Below are 17,574 nucleotides of genomic sequence, written 5' to 3' on the forward strand. Positions count from 1 at the left end.
ATTTCACCGAGCAAATACGAACCAATTCAAGACGAAAAAAGCCAACATACTGAAAATGTCATATTATGATCTGATTGGACCATGAATACCTGAATGCCAGCTGATAAATGAATTACTCCATTTGGAATATAAATCAGGAGTATTTAATTTAGACCTTCGTTTGGTGTAGATATAAGGGTACCTCATTCAGGGGTGGCTGGCCCTGTATGCAGGTTTTCCTGAAGAGGATTTAATAAGTGAAATGAGTCGGATCGCAGCGATGTTTTTTTTTAACATGGTTCTGTATTGCAGTGTTAATAATCAGGCGTTTAGCGTGTGTATCCAGGATCATCATTTCATTTTCTTGAGGAATCGGAAGTCCACCTATCTCACCAGAACGTGTTATATTGTGATGTGCAGACTGCCAGACACAAAGCTCGATTGAACCTTTAGGATCCACTTCAACTTGGGCAATAGATATTGTCACTTTTATATATGCACCTTGTTACACCCCCCAGGCTGTCAATCAGACAATCAGTCCTTTTTCTTCCTGGTTTGGCTAGGTCAGTGGAGCTAAACTCAAGAGGCAGCAATTGTCCAGAGCACCTGCCTTGCAAAGACTTCTCATTGAGCTGCATTGGGAAGTCTGTGATTGGACAGCCACAGACAGTCTGGGTGGAGCTAGAAGGGGACGGCGTGCAAAGATTGCAGTCAAGAAAGCCACAGCTTTTGAAAGCTGTTGTTAGATATAGCCTTAATGAAAAAAATGGGGGATATCTACTAAACTGATTTTTTTTGTATTTGGACTGTGGAGTGTCCATTTAAAGACACTGTCGGGGAGATTTAGCAAATTGTTGCTGGTACTTTTACATCTAATTTTCAGCAATTTTTTGGTGCAATTTAATAATCTGTTTAGTTTTTTTCCCTGTTACTTCTTTTGCTCCCGAACGAAATTTTTTTAATACATGTCATTTTTTTTTTTAGCAATGCAATGGATTTCTCAGCCTTTCCACCACTGTTTTCTGACATGAAAATGTTGTGTTTTGTTTTGTCTGTTTGTTTCTGTGGAGCTAAGTCTGTCTATCTTTGGAAATTATCATTTAATGAAAAATAGCAGGATTTATTATTATTTTAAATCATTTTAGTGCATCCCCATCAGCTGTAGCTGCTTGGTGCCTTAGCTCGGGTGGATCAGTGGTGGGAATGGGGGGGAGGGTTAAAGATATTACAAGGTACTCCTTTACAGGCAGCTGTCTCACAGAGCAGGCCCCGTGTGTATCAACCATGTTGGGTAGCAGGTGAGGTAAATTATATGAGATATTGCTACAAGGGGTAGTGTGCGTGCAACAGAAACTAGAAGTTAAAGTGGAGCTTAACCGAATGTGAGGTGTCTAACTATAATGTAATGTACAGTAGTGGTAGGTATTGGTGGAAAGTCAATCCCTTAGAAGGGGCAAAGTCCTTCATGTTGGTGCGGTGGCCCATTGCACCTGCCGTGCTTGTCTGGGGGTAATTTCCGGTACGTTGGCTGGATTCAGCTGTGACATGCTCAGACCCTGTTGGATTGTCAGTTTCAGGAGCCCCAAAGTGGCTAGCAGCGCTTCTAGCTCTTGGGAGCTGTGTACTCTGTGGGCAGTTCCTTCCTGAGAAAAGAGGAGCACTCGTGGGATTACCCATTTGTAAGTTATATCCTTGTTTCGCAGGTGTTGCAGGAAGGGTTGCATTCCTTTTCTCCAAGAAAGGGTATTCCTTGTCAGGTCTGGGAAGATAGACAGCGTAGAACCTTCAAAGAGTAGTGGGGTCTTCCCCCGGAGTGCCCTGAGAATCAATGCCTTTTGTTGGAGCGACTGGAATCACAAGATGAGATCCATAATTCGCCGGAGCCCTTGCTGGCTTTGGTAGCCTAAACATTCCGTCGATTTGTATGGCTTTTTATATAAAAAAGAAGGTGCACACAATAACAGTAAGGTGAAAGTAAGCTCTTACACTTAAGTGAAGGAATCCCTTAACCTTCACAACACAAAACATGCAAATCAAACAAGATATAAGTGGAGCTTTAGTTTACCTTTACAGACAGTAGTATTGTATAAGTAGACAAGGTGCTATTACAATAATAAACGTAGAGCCAATAACACACTTGGCTCTAATGGTAAGCGCCTCAGGATCTTCTAAGGGAGATCCAACACCCTCTTTTTTTTTTTTTTTTTTTATTCTTTATTTTGTGTGCAAATCTTAACAATCAGCTTGCTTAGCCACAATAGCCACAGCAAGAACAATGGGTACAAAAGCATTGGATACACATGTATGTGGTATATCAACGAAAGCACAATTTTTATACATTTAACAAGCGGTGTCAGGTGTACGGTTGTACAGTGTCGTATGGTTTCAGTCTGCCTAGGTGCGATAGAGGGGTTATGTTGTCTTCTGAGTTCCTAGGCTGGGAACTGAAAGTGAAAGTGTTAAGGTGTAGTTGCCTTACGGGTGTGGAGTGATCAGGTGTGGGCGAAAAGCTCGGAGGGAGCTATGGTTATGACATCTGATCGGCTCCTTTCCCGGAGCCTGGTTAGAAAGAGGGCAGGGTTGTGTCGTGCTAACATTCAATTAAGGGGGGTATTTGCATAGTGGGCGAGGATAAGGCCCAGTGGTATTGTGTCAACCTATGCAGGCAGGCTTTTGACCATGGGGCCGCGGGGGGGGGGGTATTATTGCCACTTACTGTGGGTGCTGTTTCTGTCGTCTAAACGGCGAGTTTGTATTGAGCTTGGACCTTGAGGAGCCCTAATGGGTAGGCGTGTGTTGCGTGCGAAGTTAGGCAGATAAGGTGTAATGAGGTGCAGTAGCAAAAGTCCAATCCATGTTCTTCAGTCCGGGTTGGCTGTTTCTTGCCGGTTTGCTGTTCTGGGGACGAAGGGCGTTATGGAAGCCGGGTCCCACCTCCGTTCTCCCGATGCAGCTGGTGTGTCTTGGGGCGAAAGTCCCAGGGTTTCCAGGAAGGTTGCCGCCTCAGACATGGATGGCAAAGTATACATTGTCCCGTCTCTAGTGACCGCTAGTGAGCCATTCCCTCCCCAGCGGTAGCTCAGTCCCGCGGTTTGTAGCAGTGTCGTGACTGGGGCGTATGATTTGCGGTGCAATAGTGTGGACCTTGTCAAGTCTTGGAAGAAGGTCAGGGTCGAATTTTCAAAGTTGAGCGGAGTTTTGTTTTTCAGGCCCGACAATATTTGCATCTTGTCAGGTAGGGAGATGCAGCGAAGGATGACATCTCTCCCCGTGGTGGACCGATGATGCGGAGGACTTGGGAGGCGGTAGACGCTTTCTATTGCCATCTTCTTAGCCCCTGTGTGTGGCAGGATTGTGGCTAGCAGTCTTCTGATATAGTGGGGTAGTTCCTCTGCTGTGATCAGTGCGGGGATACCCCTGATTTTGATGTGGGTGCGCCTCTGGCGGTCTTCCATACTGGAAAGCTTGAGTGTCGTGTATTGTTGCTGCGCTTGTAGTGCTTTTATAGAGTCCGCCATCGTATGGAGCTGGGACTGAACCTCTGTTAGGGCTGTTTCGTTAGTTCTTACCCTCTCCGATACTGCCCTGACTTCCGTTTTGAGTACGGCCGAGTCGGCCGCTAGCATTTTATGGATTTCGGCCAGCATCATTTTTAAATCCTTCTTGGTGGCCGGTGCAGTGTCGTCGGCAGATTCAGGAGATTCGACCGCTGGTGTTGGAGAGTGTTGTGGGTTGTCGGGCTCCTGATGTTGGAGCGACAGATTCTGCCCCGTGTCTGGGCGTTCGGCGGTGGTGGGCCTAGGTTGCGCCGGCCGCTGGAGCATGGCTCCTATATCTCTGCCCTCCGCTGGGGTGTGCGGTTTTTGAGAGCGCCTTCCCATGCTCGGAGTGTAGGTCGGCGAGGTAGCCGGAGCTAGGTTGTGGGGTGATGCAGCGCTGGTTGTTGCGATGCTTCCTAGGAGATCCCTGAAGTCTGACAGCGTGTGGAAGGCCCCAGTTTTGTATTTTCGTCTTGCTGTCTTCGGTGGTTGAAAGAAAGGCATCGATCGGTGCCCCTTGCCTTTCTGGCGCTGGTTGTGCAGGTATGGAGTTTGGATTGGGCTCGGTTCGGCTGATATACGCAAGATTGCTGTTTGGTTTTGGGAGCTCAGAGAAATGGCGTCTGGTCAGGTTGCTTGTTAAGCCCCGCCCCCCCAACACCCTCTTTTTATCTCCTCCTGGTCTCCTCCACTTTGAACCAATTTGGTAGGAATAGAAAAGGGAAGCTCCAAGGAAGGTTTAAACAGAAATTTATTGAATAAAAAAATAATCAATATAAAATAATAATTTAAAAATTAATATAAGAAATATATATGTAGAATCAATCCAAAACGCGTTTCGCCAGTAGCTGGCTTCCTCAGTTGGTGTAATGATCCTTGTCTCTTCGTGTTCTTTTATATGTTCCTTAATTCTAAAATTACCGGCATCTGCCGGACCGGAAGTTCATTGTGTTGAGCGCACGTGAGGTCTGTTGGAACGCACGCGCGGTCATACGTGCGTGCGTAAATCACGTGACTCAGCTGTTTGCCTCCCTTATTCTTCGTGGAACGCAGCGCGTGCGTTCCACAGCCATCAATTGTAGGAGTCGGCTGTTCCACTTCCTTTTTCTTCGTGGAGCGCATTGCATGCGTTCCACAACCGGATTAGATATTGTTCAGTACAAAGTCCTTGAATATATTGTCCATCAGGTCTCAACGGACCCAGATAAAGATAGATAATAAGACACAAAAAAGGGAACATAATAAAATCATTAATAAAATATAAGAAATACATGTAATAATACTTTGGAATATAGGAGATAATAATAATAAAAAATATATAAAACTATTGTAATCATATAAAAAAGTTTAGATAAGAATGGGTAAAAATCCAGAAGGGTAGAGAGGAGATGTTGCTATAAATAAAAAACTATAAGAATCCCAATCACAATTATGATAAAAAGCTGGGGAAAAGGGAAGGACTTCAAAAGGGATAGGGGGTATTCATGACAAAAAATGACATAATTCGAAGTCTAAATTTAATCCATGGGGGACCATAGTATTAAAATTGTAAATAAAAGTCATTTCTTCTATACCAATTTTCTTTATAAAATCTCCACCCCTCCAATTATTTTTAACCAATTTACGTGCACAAAACATAAGACCTTGTGGATTTTGATGGTGGTGGTGCTTAAAATGCTGAGAAACGCTATGTGTTTCAACTCCTTTTTTGATATTTCTCACGTGTTCAGAAATTCTGACGTGAAGACATCTAATTGTCCTCCCTATGTACATTTTGTTACATGGACAAATTAATAAATAAATAATATTCTTAGAGAAACAGGTCAATTGGTCTCTTATTATAAACTCTTTGTTAGTAATTTCATTTGTGTTCTTTATATGTCTTTTTTTATTTGATGTTTCCCTACATGCGAGGCACGTTCCGCACCCATAAAAGCCTTTACTTTTCGTCAGGAAATTATCATATCTTTTGCCTGTTTAAGTGGTAATAGGATGGTCAAAAGGCGTCTGATAAAGTGTGGCGCCTCTGTTACCCCACTGAGTATGCCTTTAGATTATAACGTTTGCGTTGGTCTTCCATGGCGTTGATTCTACCCGTGGTGGTGGTTTGTTGGTGCTGGAGATCGGCTATTTGTTGCTTCACAACTGTCAGCTTTGAGTCTTGGGTGTTGGAGGTGGCAGTTTCAATGGCAGTTTTGTAATAGGCCATGTCGGTCAACTCTCCCAGCATCATTTGGAGCAGATCCGCTGTTACCGAGTCCCCGGGTTTTGGTGGTGCCCTGGTAGGGTCTGGTGTTTTGCCAGCTGTAGCCCCTGTGTCAAGATCGGCTGTGAAATCCTCGGAGGAGTAAGAGGAGAGATCATCTGCCAGTGCCATTTTGTCCCATGCGGCCTTGTGTGCGCTTCCGAGCAGCTCTCCGATATCCCGCCTTTGGTTTGTTTTTTTTTTTGCCCATGGTGATCTCTTGTGCCACTGCCAAGGTGAGTGCCCAGTTTTGGGGCTCGTTTCCACCTTTACCGGTCCAATATCTCTGGGTGAGGCACAGAGCTCAGAAAGATGCGACCGTTCTGTTCTCCAGCTAGCTCCGCTCCCTAATTTAGGTCTTTCAGCCTTTTGGTAGATAACTCCCTAATACCGTGGGAATTAGAGAGTTACCTACTTACTTACTCATTCCCATCCATTGACTGGCTAAGTAACTTACATTTTATATGAACGTGTTACTTTATTGTTGTAAGTGTTGCAAATGCTTACAGCTGAATCCTGGCTATGTGTGTATACTTTTTATTTAAACTGGTATACAGTGTAGCATTCTTCATTCTTCCACTGGGTATATTAGTACTTTGAACAATTCTGTGGTTTGGCACTTCGGCACTTCAACACTTCAACACTTCGGAACTTCGACACTTCAGAACTTTGGCAACTTCAGAACTTCGGCACTTCGGAAATTCGGCAATTCGGAAATTCAGCTATTCGGACATTTGGTATCCGAATGTCCGGATTTGCAGAAATTCGTCCGAATTGACATTCGGAATGAAACGAATTGCACATGTCTAATAAATTGTAGCAATGTTGCTAGTAGCAGTCTTTCCCTCCCACTCAGCCTCAAGAGAGAAATTCAAAAATATAGTGTAACTCTGTTTTGAAACTTTAACAAAAATATTAAAACAAAGGAGCCACACTCATGTGGAGAAGATCTTTTGGACTAGCTCATTGTCAAACAGGCAGCAGCAGTTAAGATTCCCCTTATTGAGTCCTCCCCACCAAGCAAGTTGAATGCAGTGCAATGTCTTGCAGTTCAATTAAACTGAAGCTCTGCTGTGCAATGTCCTGCTCCGATTCAGCTGACAGATGGGAAGAAAAATGCTGCGATAGTGTAATTCTGTGATTTTATAGTAATATTTATTTTCATTTAATATATACTCACATTGTTCATTATATAAACCTGCTTGAAGTAACATAACTTTAGGTGGTATCCCAGCCGCTCCAAACAGACTAGCTTAAAACATTTTTAAACTTCTGTGTAGAATAAAAAAAAAACCTTTTAGTAGATAATAAAATGAATTATCCTTTATCACACAATAAAAGTTGAATACACTATGAACAGTATAAAAACACGAATGGTTTCAGTTTCACCACAAGGCTTTATCAAAGTGTTAATAAAAGTTAGTAGAGCACATACATAGTTCTAGTAAAAATCCCTCCTCCACGCCACATCTTTGTATTCATTTTTTCTTTTTTCACATTTTAAAAACAAATAAAATAAGAATTTTACAGTATTTATTGTATAAACATATAAACATAGCATCAAATCTCAATATGGTATAAATGTTCTCTCATCACATTTCCGGATTCTCGAGTTTTTTAAGCTGGAATTTAAAATAAATAAAATAGGTGAATTAAAGTCAGACAAGAATGAGTTAAGATAGAAATATAAGCATTGGGACAAAAGGAAATAAGTGATAACCCTATATAATTACTTAGAAAACAGAGAGAATAGTCCCCTCAGAGGGGATATGATAACATGATACAAATATATTTGTGGCCAATATCTATTCATTAACAGGACTATACGTAGGACACGAGGTCATGCATTTAGACTGGAAGAAAGGAGATTTAGTCTAAGAAAAGTTTTTTTTACAGTAAGAACAATAAGGATATGGAATTCTCTGCCTGAAGAGGTGGTTTTATCAGATTTCGAACAGATGTTTAAACTGCAATTGGATAAATATTTGCAAAAACATAACATACAGGGGTATGATTTCTAATTAGTGGGGTAATAGCTGCTTGATCCAACGAAATATCTGACTGCCATTCTGGGGTCAAAAAGGAATTATTTCCTAGTTTGTTGCAAAATTGGAAGCGCTTCAGCTGTTTTTTTGTGTGCCTTCTTCTGACTCAACAGCTAAGACATGTGAGGAAGGCTGAACTTGATGGACGCAAGTCTCTTTTCAGCTGTGTAACTATGTAACTATGTGACTATGTAACTATGTGACTATGTGACTATGTGACTATGTGACTATGTAACTATATGACTATGTGCCTATGTAACTATGTAACTATGTAACTGTTACTATGTGACTATGTGACTATGTAACTATGTGACTATGTAACTATGTGACTATGTGACTATGTAACTATGTAACTATGTGACTATGTGACTATGTGACTATGTAACTATGTGACTATGTGACTATGTAACTATGTAACTATGTGACTATGTGACTATGTGACTATGTAACTATATGACTATGTGCCTATGTAACTATGTAACTATGTAACTGTGACTATGTGACTATGTAACTATGTGACTATGTAACTATGTAACTATGTGACTATGTAACTATGTGACTATGTGACTATGTAACTATATTACTATGTGCCTATGTAACTATGTAACTATGTAACTGTTACTATGTGACTATGTGACTATGTAACTATGTGATTATGTGACTATGTAACTATGTGACTATGTGACTATGTAACTATGTAACTATGTGACTATGTGACTATGTGACTATGTAACTATGTGACTATGTGACTATGTAACTATGTAACTATGTGACTATGTGACTATGTAACTATATGACTATGTGCCTATGTAACTATGACTATGTGACTATGTGACTATGTAACTATGTGACTATGTGACTATGTAACTATGTGACTATGTGACTATGTAACTACTATATTGCAAGTGATAAAAACACAAGAGGGGAAGGCTTTATATGTATCCAGAACAATAGAACAATTCCAATCTGATATTATGGACTGTTTCCTTTTAATTTAATTTCTTTTCTAATAACCATTTGCATGGTTGACTGGAAAGGCCACAGGCATTTTATATTGCTGTTTCTCAGTGTTAGGGGTTTATTTATTTTATTTATTACTGGTATTTATAAAGCGCCAACAGATTCCGCAGCGCTGTACAATTAGTGAAGAACGTACAATATAAACAGACAGATACAAAAGGTAGAGAGGGCCCGGCCCATAAGCTGAAATCTTGCCATTTAAGCTCTTTTATACAAAGTGCATTGGTAGATGCTTACAATCTAAAGGATACCATGGGGATTTGAGACAAGAGGTGGCATGGGAAATTTGAAGGTGATTGGCTAAATAAGCAAACCGAGAGTTGCAGCTATTGGTAGAATATATAGAGAATGAAGAGGTAAGTGAGTGAGAATTTTAAACAGCTGGAGGAGCATGCTATGAATTTAGGGGGAACCTGGGTGGGCAGGTGGGTTGAGCTGAGCAGAATTGCAGAGACTTGCAGTCGAGATGGAATGGGGAATGGGCTTACGGAGGGAGTACAGATAAACAGTTATATCAAGGGTTGAGCAGCAAAAGACCTTCTTGCGTTTCTCGTTGCCAGAGATCGATCAGATTTTTTTATAAATTCATATCTCGAGTATTTCAGAGATTTCTCTCTCATGGCTGTCCTGATAGCAGATATAAGTTTGCAGACTTGCTATAAGATCTGTGGAAGCATGAGCAGGGCTGTCATTGGATTTAAATGTCTTCGGGACTCTCTCTATAAAATTGACTTTATTTTCCTATTGTAATCATAGGAATGGGAAAAAATTCTGCCAAATATTTCTCCATATCTGAGTGAGTTATGCTTTCAGGAATTCCTCTAACTCTCATATTATTTTGATGTGCCCTGTCTTCACTATCTGTCATTTTTACTTCTAGTTGTTCGATCCTTCGTTCCCGTGTTGAGAGTTTCTCTTTCTCTAGGGTCTACTGTAACACTGAGTTTTCTAATTTATCTTTCAGAGAATTTATTTTATTTGTCATTTCCATCCATTCTTCTTTGAAACCACCTGTAATGTTGTGGATTTCATCTTTCATTTTGTTCCTAATAATTTGTCAAAGCACACACTCTCTGTCAATGTTCTTTTAAAGATATCCAACAAAAAAAAAATAAAGTGTGCTGTGCCTTTAAATCGTGCTTAATAGCAAAAAGGTGCTTGTACAATATTGTGCAAAAAACATTAACTTGTGCAATAAATATTAAATTGCAATTTCTATTCACATTAAAATTGCACAAGTTGACGTGCACAATATTTTTTTGCTATTAAGCACTTTAATTGAAATTGCACACTTTATATTTTTGTTTGAAATCTTGGTATTTAGTGGTTTTAGAGCTAAATACACTTATAAGGTGCTGCTAAGTGATTTATTAAGGTATTGCAAATTTTATAGTTAGCGCCCTACATACTTGTTATATTAGTTATTTTTTATTTTATAGATACAACATATCTTAAGTCTCTTTGCAGTTTTTCCATTTTGGGATTCTGTACAATTCTCATCTTCTAATCAACGCAGCGATTCATGGTGGCTGGTTTCTACCATCTTTTCTATTTGTGGAGAAATTAAATTAGAGAGACGCTTTTCGCCTTGGTGGCCTACCTTTTTCCTCTCTCTCTTTTTTTATTCATCTATTTTTTATTTTTAAAAAAAAATAATTTTTAATTTTTTTTTTTTAATTAGATGAAACAGATGTGTGGTTGAGATTTAAAACGTAACCTTTGGTAAGTAGCAATAATATAAAAAGGGTAAACGACCCATAAATAGAGAATGATTGGCGCCATCAGAAATTAGACAGTAGACAATCAGATACAATAAGTTTGGTTATAAGTAGCACCATCAGATGGAGTGTTTGTATTGTAAAGATCAGTACAATATAAATGGGCAAAAAATCTTCAATGAGGTGGTTACAAAATACGAGCCAGTCTACTGGAGCTGGTTACAAATGTGTGTATGAAGTATTCCTAATAACAAACAACCTTCCAACGGTGTTTACATATTATTAAACCCAACCCACAGCGAGGTAGTTACAGGACAAATTTATAAAATGAATAGACAAGGTTGTTATGTGTAAATCAATAGTCGAAAGTTCTCCCTTAATAGAATGAAGAAATAAGAGGTATTTAGACACTAGTGACACAAAATCCACTCAGCCTAATGTTCACTACGTTATTGCCTCTAAATCGTTTGAAAATAGTACCCAATGTCCAACTGGTGGTATAAATCCTGCCCAGACAGAGTTATTAAAGGGAATATGATTTAAACAGACATCACAATAAATCGTTTCAAAACTTTGGTGCCAGTAGTACTACAAATAATCCACTAGGGTGCAGTATTGCCACTGAAATGCTTTCTAGCAGCTAAATCCAATGGACACTACTCCATACTAATTCTTCTTGACCTCTCTGCTGCCTTTGACACAGTTGATCATGCTCTCCTTCTTCAGACTCTTCAATCACTCGGTTTCTGTGACTCTGTCCTCTCGTGGTTTTTCTCCCGTCTCTCCCAACATTCAGTGTCTCCTTTTCTAATGATACCTCCTCCCCTCGTCCTGTCTCTGTTGGAGTCCCCCAAGGCTCTGTCCTTGGTCCCCTTCTATTTTCTCTTTATACTGCCTCTCTTGGTAAACATATTACCTCGTTTGGATTCCACTACCACCTATGTGGTGACATTCTGTCATCAAATTAATATGGTGACAAGGGGTCATGTGACCAAGCTCATGTATGCCTTTCTTACAGTGGGATAAGCTTTACCCTTTGGTATGGTAATTGGGTAATTCAATACCTTTACAAGTCAGGAAAGAGCTAACCACTTCCCCCTATCCCCATTCCTTCCTGTTCCTTCTTGGCTGTGCTACTGAGCAGATCTTTTACCAGACATGGGCTAATTTTTATCATATTGAACTGTGAGTGGGATCTGGTGATTTTATAAGATTTAGTTGTTATTGTTAGTTAGATTGTTGTTGCTGTTGCTGCTGTTGCTGCTGTTGCTGTTGTTGAGTTAGTTAGATTGTGTGTCGTTATTTGTATGTTGTTGTTGTTGTTTTGTCTCTGAATAAATATTTGTTAAAGTAGACGGACCATAGTTTATATGTGTATGTGTACATAATATTTTTTAGAGTTTGGTAAGACCTTTCAATATCACTTGTTATATACCTTTTAGATTAATCTCAAGTTCCCAGCCTTCCCAGAGGTGGAGATAAGGTGTACCTATAGACACAATAAGAAGCCATTCCCTTGTGTTCCAGAAAACAACAAGCCAAATAGAAACTTTTGCTTTTATCTCCTCTACTGCACTTGCCACAGAAATAATAATTGCCTCTATGAATTTGTTACCATTTTCCCATTCCAGGGATATATCACATGACTTACGTTTGACCTAATATAACGAACATCGCAACCCTGCCACACGGTTTAAGTTGTATAAGTGGTGCTTAGACTTGATTAAAAGGCTGTGCTTGTCACATTCCAAATATAACAAACTCTCTCCTAACGGGCAGCACTTTACTCTCTCCTCCAGCTCTGCCTCACTCCCACCTTGTTTGATTGCTATTTCCTGTCGTAATGTGTTTTATACCCCACTTCTGTAAGCAGGGTCCTTTCCATCCTATCGTTCCTGTATGTTTTTTGTTATTGTCTTTTTTAATATGAAATCTCCCCCCCCCCCCCACTTATAATATTGTAAAGCACTACGGAATCTGTTGGCGCCATATAAATGCTAATTATATTGTAAAGTTCTATATAAATACCAATGATAATAATAATAATAAAAAGAGTACTGTTCAGGCATCCACTAATAGAGTTGATATAAATTCTGGCGACTGGGGGTCACTCAACTTAGTGTAAATGGTATCAGCACCACTAAAGATATTTGCAGTGATGTAATGCCTTAAATTCCAAGGATTAACCACTAGATGTCACTATTTCTCCCTATGTCAGATGCTGATACACCTGAAAGCTAAAACAAGTGAAATATAGGACAAATAATAATACACCCCAAGTGAGTGCACTCAATAAATCCCTAAAACAGGAGACAAACCTCTGATAGAGGCAATATGTCTAAAAATATAAGAACAATTAAAACATAGTGTTCTCTGTATAATTGATAAACACATAAAAAAAACCAAAGGAAAATCACTCACACGGTCTAGAGCCGTGTCAGGCTCTATATAATGAGCTCCTATACAGGCTGCCACGTGGATTCTTCACAATATCTGAATCCCTACAATAGCAGGGATTCCAAGTAATATTAAACTGTTTATTGTAATAAAGATAGGGACAAAGTAGGCAGCGTATACAGAGAAGAAGATAAAAAGATAAAAACGCAGCAAATTAAATAGATAAAAATAATCCCAAAAGTCAATAAAAGACGAGTAGCATACGCGTTTCGACTCACAAGAGTCTTCTTCAGGGCTAGTTCGTCCCATCCTAAATCGTGAATAAATACCCTTGGAATATATTTTTCCTTCTAATAGATCACATTTTTCTTGCAAACCATTGTAGGACTCTTTCAGTAGCGCATTTTTCAAATAGTTTCTATTTTGTCGTCTAGTAATTTAACTTTCTGAGAGAGTTGTGTAATGTCACATTTTAGATCTTTTGTATTCATTTGTATTTCCGTCTTTACTTTTTCACGTTGTAACTGAAGACTGCGCTAGCAGTTCGGGAGTAATTATAAATGAATTAGAGTCCTTGTTCTGTAATAGAGAGGTAAAACTTAGCTCCTTATCAGAAATGGTTGTTGTTTTTTTTATTGGGGAGAGAAGAATTCTGAGTCCCTTATCTTTTTCTCGTTGATGTTTCCTTTTTAGATGACTTTTTTAGTTTTTTGTCCTTTTACAAGCCATGTTGAAAGGAAAAAGAAAAAAGAAGAGGGCGAGTCTCCTAAATAGTGAGTTAGTTGGTTGAAAAAAAAAAGAGAGCTCTCTAAGAAGTATGGTTATGCGTATGGAGTTTTTCCATTCGGTTGAACGGAGGGAAGAAACAGTGTAACGCACACAGATTGGGGCAATAAATTTGTGTAAATAAATGTATGATTTTTTTACCTCTATCATAGTTTTAAGGATGAAATTCTGATCAAGCCAGTCAGTTAGACAATAGAGCAGAAAAGCAATCTTTGCATTTATATTGGTCCCAATCGTAAGTAAATAATAAACAATGAGGCAATCCAATACGTTCATTCTTCCCTGTTTCTTTGCTCCATTTTCCCCCTTATTTTTTATCCACGCTCCTCTTTCCTCTGTCTCACCTCTTTCTTTGAGTGGCAGTAAGGCAACGTCTTTATATTCGTCCCAGCCAGCAATAGTTGGTTAGATTAAAAAAAATAAAAATAAAAGCATTAAGGCGGGCCTACATTTATATCTATGCATTCGCTTCGGTCAGCTGTGGGCAGCAGGCGACAAGGCCGTCCAAAGCCTTAACATTGGTGAGATCCAGCAATTAACAACAAGCGACTAAGTGATAAGGTGTCTCCAAGCAGCTATGTCAGTCGCAGCCAGCAGTGAAGAGTGAGGCAGCCCAGTATCCGTGTAATAGTTACAGCAGATAGTCAGCCTTGTATTGGGAAAAGCAAACCTTTCAGACAGTCCAATGTTTATCTGTTAGTCAAAGCAATAAGTGAATTATAGGTAATAAAGCAATGAGCAGTATATTAGCAGGGTGAAAAGAGCCTGGGAAAATGTAACAATAAGGGAAGTCAAAACTCTGAAATGTTATGTGCTGTGCGCAGCAGTATGTACTTTTACTGCAGTGTGTATCACCTCTTATCCAGCTGTAAACCTCTGAGTATTTCCTACCACATGGCTTCTGTGCTGACTCCGCTCGTTCCCTGGAGAGGTCACGTTTATCTGTTTCGTTCTAGCTCCCCGTGCAAACCTCTGTATCTCTCTGGGACTCTCTAGACCTCTTCCAGAGCAGCCCACGTGCCACACTGCCTCTCACCGACCATTAGCCACGTCGCCTATGGACTCGGCTCTCCTCTCCAACACCTCGCACCATTGAGAGCGTGAGTGCGGCGTCTTACGTCATCGCCCTCCAACGTTCCTCCTAACCCCCCACATTCGCCTATTGTAAGTGTTCCTGTAGTTTACCAAAAAATAAATCCTTAAGATTAATAAAATGTATTATTGTTTATCATAACAAATAAAACTATTGTGAATTTATTAAAATTCTCATAAAAACCTTGTGGAATAAACCTTGCTCTACTGTATTTAGCCCATACTAAAACATGATCTTGTGTCCTATCTTTTAATATATAATACATATTAAGGAACAGCTCGCTCATTAAATACATTTCTAAATTCTATAAGGCTACTTAAAATCATCTATATCAGCAAACAATTCTTCCGTGTTATGTTAAGGCCATCACTACTTCACAGTACCCCAATATTGGGGGGTCCTACACTAATTCCAGTGTGGGAGACAAATTAAACAGTGCTAGTGCTAAGTAAGCTAAAGTGTATTTTAATAATCTGTTGTACGAGCATTGTGAATAAATACAGTGCAATCACTTTAATTGTTTAATTTTGACACTGATTTGTTTTTAATTGCACAAGACAATTATGGCAAACGTGCTTTTCACCTTTGTTTCCTGTTTTTCCTCCAAGCTATACATGTTAAGATCCTTTAACCTTTCCTGGTAAGTTTTATCCTGCAATCCATGAACCAGTTTAGTAGCCCTTCTCTGAACTCTCTCTAAGGTATCAATATCCTTCTGGAGATACGGTCTCCAGTACTGTGTACAATCCTCCAAGTGAGGTCTCTCCAGTGTTCTGTACAAGGGCATGAGCACTTCCCTCTTTCTGCTGCTAATACCTCTCCCTATACAACCAAGCATTCTGCTAGCATTTCCTGCTGCTCTATTACATTGTCTGCCTACCTTTAAGTCATCAGAAATAATCACCCCTAAATCCCTTTCCTCAGATGTTGAGGTTAGGACTCTATCAAATATTCTGTACTCTGCCCTTGGGTTTTTACGTCCAAGATGCATTATCTTGCACTTATCCACACTAAATGTCAGTTGCCACAACTCTGACCATTTTTCTAGTTTACCTAAATCATTTTCCATTTGGCTTATCCCTCCTGGAACATCAACCCTGTTACATATCTTAGTATCATCCGCAAAAAGACACACCTTACCATCAAGACCTTCTGCAATATCACTAATAAAAATATTAAAGAGAATGGGTCCAAGTACAGATCCCTGAGGTACCCCACTGGTGACAAGCCCAAGCTTCGAATATACTCCATTGACTACAACCCTCTGTTGCCTGTCACTCAGCCACTGCCTTACCCATTCAACAATCTTGGAATCCAAACTCAAAGATTGTAGTTTATTGATAAGCCTTCTATGTGCAACAGTGTCAAAAGCCTTACTGAAATCTAGGTAAGCAATGTCTACTGCACCACCCTGATCTATTATTTTAGTTACCCAATCAAAAAAATAAATACGATTAGTTTGGCATGATCTCCCTGAAGTAAACCCATGTTGTCTCTGATCTTGAAATTCATGTGATTTTAGATGTTCAACAATCCTATCCTTTAACATGGTTTCCATCACTTTCCCCACTACTGAAGTAAGGCTTACTGGCCTATAGTTGCCCGACTCCTCCCTATTACCTTTCTTGTGAATGGGCACAACATTCGCTAACTTCCAATCTTCTGGGACCACTACTCTTAATATATTGTGGTCGCAATGTGATGATTGATATCTGATGATCGCTATGTGGTGATCGCTAGCACTGGGTTGCAGCTAAAAGTGGGCCACAAAAAATGAATGACTAAGTTGGAAATTACATAAACGTAAAAAACGAAAACTCAACATGGAAATACTTACCATACAACACTAAGTAAGCAAAATAATGCAATTGGTGGTATATCTCCATAGAGCCAGAGCTGAACAGAACAAAAATTAAATAAAGTAATCAAAAGTTACAAAACACCTCACTGAAGTCCATAATACCAATTAGAACCACTGACTGCACTACTAAAAACAATGCACTTACGATACAATATACAGATAGACATGTAGCAAATCACTGCCTGTTCTGCCAGGGAGAGGTCTATATATGGAGTCCTCACAAAAGGTCCTTTATCAGGCTTATACATCCCTGAAGAAGTATCTCGATAAACCGTGTTGGAATGATTTGCCTCTGAATTTTATTTTATTGTATGTACTTTTATTTTGTCTTATTTCACTTTGCCTTTGTGGATTGTGGCATTGATGCTCCCCCTGGGAGATGTGATCTCTGTGAGATTTGTTATGTCTTTTTTCTTTTTATCTTGAATTTAGTAGTTCCCTCGTTATTTTGTATGTTTCTTTTTGTATCATTTGGGTTTTTATGTGAGGAAACACATGAGAAGGTCTATCAGAGATATATTTTATTTACTGTTGGTGTATACTGATAGTCCTTTCATATTTTATATCTAGTGACAAGAAACGCATTAAAAAAAACAGAAACAAAAAACCACAACAGACAGATTGCTGCTTCTATATTTTATTAATTAGCTTCCGAACACATAAATCATGATAACAAGAGCTGAAGTTTCTAATCTCAGAAGATGTGGTCGCTGTATGTTATGTATATTATGATCTGGAGTTTCCTCTGATAGTCCGTCCATGATATCGGTTTATATATTATAGGTTTGTAGTTGTCGATAGCGGCAGATTTCCAATTCACAGACAGATCCAGGATTATTTTACATATGACAGAGCAGGCACACAGCTAGCTGGATTCCGAACCCGGGTACA

This window comes from Pelobates fuscus, chromosome 9, assembly GCF_036172605.1.
Source record: "Pelobates fuscus isolate aPelFus1 chromosome 9, aPelFus1.pri, whole genome shotgun sequence".
Taxonomy (NCBI): Eukaryota; Metazoa; Chordata; class Amphibia; order Anura; family Pelobatidae; genus Pelobates; species Pelobates fuscus.